The 5,496-nt window shown below is 44.2% G+C and overlaps 1 long non-coding RNA gene across 1 annotated transcript; it reads left to right on the plus strand.

The window, feature by feature from the left end:
• The first annotated feature begins 250 nt into the window (after positions 1-250).
• Positions 251-5,314, plus strand: LOC102478009 (uncharacterized). Its single transcript, XR_001370663.1, has 3 exons — positions 251-301; positions 2,970-3,103; positions 4,435-5,314. It is a non-coding gene; the product is annotated as an uncharacterized LOC102478009 (long non-coding RNA).
• The last annotated feature ends 182 nt before the right edge of the window (positions 5,315-5,496 follow it).

Raw genomic sequence — 5,496 nt, forward strand, 5'->3', positions numbered from 1 at the left:
CTTGCTATGGTGCAAGAATGATTAATTGCTTTAGAAGAACAATTATGAAAGCATTTTCTCACTGGACGGTGAGAAGTATGAAACCTCCACCATCAGTCACAGAAAGAAGAAAGAATAACAGCCACAAAGATGAAAAGATATCTGTCAATAATGTGTATAGTAATGCCTTGGACCAGGCTAATATGTAGTATATTCATGCTGGGAAAAATCATAATGTATATTGTAAGGATGCACAGGGATTAAATGTAAACCTGCTGACTTAATTTGACGAATATCTAGATTATTTCAGCTTAAATCACAGGTGGCTTTAAAAAAATTTTTTTTTTTAATTTTTTGCTGTAGGGTCTGTGTGGTCACTGGAGAGAGAGTGAGAGAGAGAGAGAGAAATCATCCCTGGGCAATGGCCACAGTGCAATCCCTTCTCCTCCAAGCTTGGGACTCACTGTGCCAGTAGCCATGTCGGATCCAGCCACCTTGACCGCCATACCACCAGCTGGCCCAGGGGTTATTCTTTTTTTCTTTTAAGAGTTTTTTGCCTTAAGGTATGTGCACTCCTTGGAGCGAGAGAGACAGAGACAGTGAGAGCAAAAGTGAGAAATCATCCCCCAGGGGGATGGCCATGCTGCAATCCCTTCTCCTCCACTGTCCTCCTGGGATCTTGGGCACACATGCACACACGCCTAGTGTGAGTTTCAAGCTACCAGGTCCAGGACTCAAACTGTGGTCAGCCATGTGGGAATCCAATGGCTTAACTGCTATACCATCTGCTGCCCCCACGCCAAGAATTGTTCTTAATTTATAGAGTTCAAGTTCTTATCTGAAATCCTCAGCACACATCCTTCCCCACATTTTCCGTGTCTCTGCACATCACGTATAGGCTTTTACATGAATGTTGTCACAACTATAGAGTTTTTTCAGTATCAGATTCCTCCATTAGCAACAGGAAATACAGTAAAGGTAACATGTTTGCGGGTGGGAACTCCGGACTGAGGAAGTAACTGCTTGAGCTAAAGTCAACCAAGGGTAACGCACTTGCTATGGTGCAAGAATGATTAATTGCTTTAGAAGAACAATTATGAAAGCATTTTCTCACTGGACGGTGAGAAGTATGAAACCTCCACCATCAGTCACAGAAAGAAGAAAGAATAACAGCCACAAAGATGAAAAGATATCTGTCAATAATGTGTATAGTAATGCCTTGGACCAGGCTAATATGTAGTATATTCATGCTGGGAAAAATCATAATGTATATTGTAAGGATGCACAGGGATTAAATGTAAAAAAGTAAAGAAGACGAGGGAGTGCTCCATCTTTGTGAAAACCATAGCCAGATCATTCCATAGTTATTTTTCTTATTACTAGTCACACAGGAAAGGTAGTTGGTGCTTTTTAGGGCTCGCTTTTCTTTTTGGTGTGATGTCTCTGTTAGTTCATCCTTAAGTTGATGACATTTGACTAGATTAATGGGCCACATTACAAAATCAGAAACTGCTTGGAGACTTAGAATTTGCCCGTTTGAATCATGTTTATGGTCAAGCACGGACAAGCTCTTGGAGATCCCACACCACTCTCTCCCTCAGCTTTCTCTGCTCAGCTTGTCTGGTGGAGAGAGTGGTGTGGGATCTCCAAGAGCTTGTCCGTGGGAGGACGTGAACTTTCGGAAAACTGAGATGGCCCGCTGATCTGCCCTCTTAGGTGACTACTTAACAAGTCATAGAAATGAAGGAGGGAAAAAACTTTAGAAAATAATGGTACTTTGTATGGGAAAAACTTTTTTAAAAAAAATTATTTTATTTCACTTCATTTATTTTTAAAATTTGACTAGAGAGGGACAGAGTGAGAGTGAGAGAGAGTGAGAGAAAAGCCATCAGGTCTGGTACTCGAAACACGGTCGGCCACATGAGAATCCAGTGTCCTTAACCACCATGCCAGCTGCCGGCCCCTGAATGGGAAAAACTTCTAAGATTCCAATATTAATTTAAAATAGTGTTGACAGTTTTAACAGAAAGCTGTCACAATGAAAACAATGCAGCAGGACTTGGTTGGGAGAAGGGACTGTTTGTGAAAGGGACTCAGTGGCGGAAGGTACCTCATGGTGGAAGACATTGCTAAGTGGCAGTAAGTTGGTGTGGATGGCAAGTCAAGCTAATTGAAGCTCCAGACTTGAGTTTTCTGGTCTGACACAGGCATTTTGTTAGGTTTCGTTGGGAGTGGAACCACGATGGAATGCACATGAGTCCTGGAACCAGATGACCTGAGCTTTGGGTATGGAGGTCACTTACGTAGGGCAAGCAGTTCGATTTATCTGAGCCCCTGCTTTCTTTGTTTTGCTTTCTTTAAAAATAAGTTAATTTATTAAGAGGGTTTTGCCTTAGGGCATGCATGCTCGCCGGAGGGAGAGACAGAGACACAGAGCAAGTGAGAAATCATCACCTGAGGTGACGGTCACGCCACAGTCCCTTCTCCTCCATCTCCTCCTGGAATCTTGGGGACCCGTGCACATGCTCTGGTGTGGTTTTCAGGCCACAGGGTCCAGGGCTCTCACCACGGTTGGCCGTGTGGGAGCCCAGCTACACCATCTGCTGGCCCCTAATTTTATTTATTTATTGTTATTATTTTAGTTTGCTATAGGGCATGTGCACTTACCAGAGAGGAGAGAGGGAGAGAGAGGGGGAAAGTGAGAAAGCAAGCTGCCTGGTCTCGGACTTGAACTGCAGTCAGTCATGTGGGAGTCCAGAGCCTTAACCGCCACATCACCTGCTGCCCAGCAGTGCTTTCTGTAAGTTGGAGGGGATGATGGTTCATGCCTTACAGGGCTATTGCAAGGATTCAATGAGCTAACAGAAAGGAAGGATTTTGTACACCGTGGGTACAGTACACAGTAAACGACAGAAATGCAAACTTGTTATTAATCACCTTTTAGTAGCATGTCTATACCAGCCCAGAGAATCATTGCCTCGTTTCTGCAGGATCGTCTGGATAGCTGTGCACAGGGACCCCAGTGCTAGCCCTGGCATCGGACACAGACCTGTCAGTAACTTATTGGCTGTCACATCAAGACCTGGTGTATTGATTTTGGATAAACCACAATCAGATCTACTCCGTGAGTTTGATGGTAGATGGTTATTCCATGTATTGGACTGTTTAAAACGACAGTTTGAAAATCTGGGATGACTTAACAAAATTTTTAACAATGCCCTTTAAGGGTCCAGGTCTTACTGGCTACCTACCATGGAATTCGGCTGGGCTTATTTTGCCGTGGTGCTCAGATCGGCCAGTGCTGGCCACAGGCGCCTCTGTCTGAAATGACACTCATCTGAGGGGAGTCGGCAGTTGGAGGGAACCTCTACTGAAATTAGAAAATGTTTGCATATTATTGTTCGGAATTATCCAAAATCATTCATTTAATTATCCAAAATAATCAATTTAATTATCCAAACTGATTAATTTTGAAAATACATTTTTTAATCAACTAAAGAGAGAAATATTTTAACTAGACAAAAGCATAGATGTGACTGATAAGGGAAATAAAAACTTCAGTCTTGAGCTCAGTAAGGGGGAAGAGCAATTTCTAGTTTTCACTTGACTTTTAAAGAAAAATACATTGGACTAAGATAAAATAGGTAATAATGAAATAACATTTTGATTATCCTTTTGCTTTCAGAAAACAATGTGATGTATTTTAGCAAGTCAACAAAATTACATGCTTTGAGAAATGCTATTTCTTTTTGTTTTTGAAAGGTACTAGACCAACATACTGGGCTCTCTCTGTCCAGCTAGCGACTCTAGGGAGAGAGAGCACCCTTGACGCTGAGGCGGACGCCCTCAGTGAAGCATGCCTTCACTCTCATGCTTCTGAATCCATGCCGAGTTCTGACCGGTTTGATCTGCAGAGAGCAGGAGAGCCTACTGGCTTGAGAGGAGAGCGTCTTGCATTTGTTTCCTTCAGTGAATGGGCCCCGTAGCGCCTGCATTTCTCCCTAGAGAAAGCTCAGGTTCATGGTGGAGGGTGAGCTCTCTGACTTTTAGTTAGTAGGTGGGCCTGGCTGCCAGCCACCGGGCCCTCCGATAATGCCCCTTCGTTTGTTCTTTCTCCACCTTGCAAGATGAGGGGAGCAGGGCGCACCAGAGAGGCCACGGTGGTCCCCTATAACACTGTAATAGGGAGCTTGTACAGTGTGGGCCAACTGGCTTAGATGCCCCTGCTTCTGAGTCGGCTGTGTGCTCACTGAGAGCCATCGTGCCACATTCGAGGTGCGGCATCTCCTGATCAAGCCAGACTTGGCCACCAGAAAAATCCCCACAGTTTGGGACTGTAGGCATAGGGTTGTATCAGCCCAAAGCAGTTGCTCGAGAGAGGATGGTCCCTCTCATCTCTGATGATGCAATCCTCTTCACAGCTGACTGTGACATGCTCAGATTGTGTCATTACAGTGACAAGGACAGTGCATCGCTCCCACTGAGAGCTGGTGTTGCGGGCTTTACGGATTCACTCACTGGCTAGAGATATACGGGGACCTCCCCCCACCCACCTCCGCCATGGGCAGGTGAAAATGGGAACTTGGACTAAGACCCAGCACCAGCAACATTAGACACGACAGAAATCAGAGAAGAGCTACCGTCCAGCAGTTTTAACCACCAATACCCATTTATTTTAATGGGAAAAAAAAATCTCTGCATTCTATGTGCTCCAAAAAGATTTACTAATGAAACAAATACAATATATGGGACTCTATCTGCATAATTTCACTATAACAAAGACAGCATATGACTTCTACTTCCTACAGAAGGCAAACTGAAAAGTACAGGTGCAAACAGATTGCATAAGAAAGCGTGTGTGTTCATCTGCGTGTGCGCGCGTGTGTGGTTAAAACCTTTAGTAAGCCACTGCATTAAAATATGCTAAGACACTTACCTTACCCTAGTTCGTGGCGAGCGCTAATCAAAAGCCACAGGCTGTCACTAGTTTCATCTGATAGAAAAATTTGGTGTGAGCTTCGATGGTTTACAGTTTATCAACAAGAAGATCACCTGAATACAAGTACTAACTTTCCTCGCACTGCTACATGCTCACGGAATAAAAATCAGCTACTTTTCATACATGATGAACATCTTTTATTTTTCAGTTTTGCAAACAACGGTAGCCGATTCACACAAAAAGGTTTTTTTTAAAACTACCTGTATTTACTCTATCTTATGCACGTGTATATGAAACAAATGGGGGGGGTGTGTGTTCATAAATGTCTGTCTATACATGTGGGTATATATGTGTATATAAGGTGGGGCCTGCTGACGTCTTCATATGCACGTATGACCTCTGTGGTGACACCTGCGATTGTATACGTACGAAGGAGGGAGAGATTCTTTGTCGTGACCCGTGTCCTCTGGGAGCCAGTGGGACCATGGATTCAGGACGCACACAGATGTGGACTGGGCCTCCAGGACTTTTCCATCCTTTTCTCGGCACCGGATGGTAACGGCTCCCGCCCCCCCCCC

Source organism: Tupaia chinensis, unplaced genomic scaffold (genome assembly GCF_000334495.1).
Source record: "Tupaia chinensis unplaced genomic scaffold, TupChi_1.0 Scaffold000355_1, whole genome shotgun sequence".
In the NCBI taxonomy this organism is placed as follows: Eukaryota; Metazoa; Chordata; class Mammalia; order Scandentia; family Tupaiidae; genus Tupaia; species Tupaia belangeri.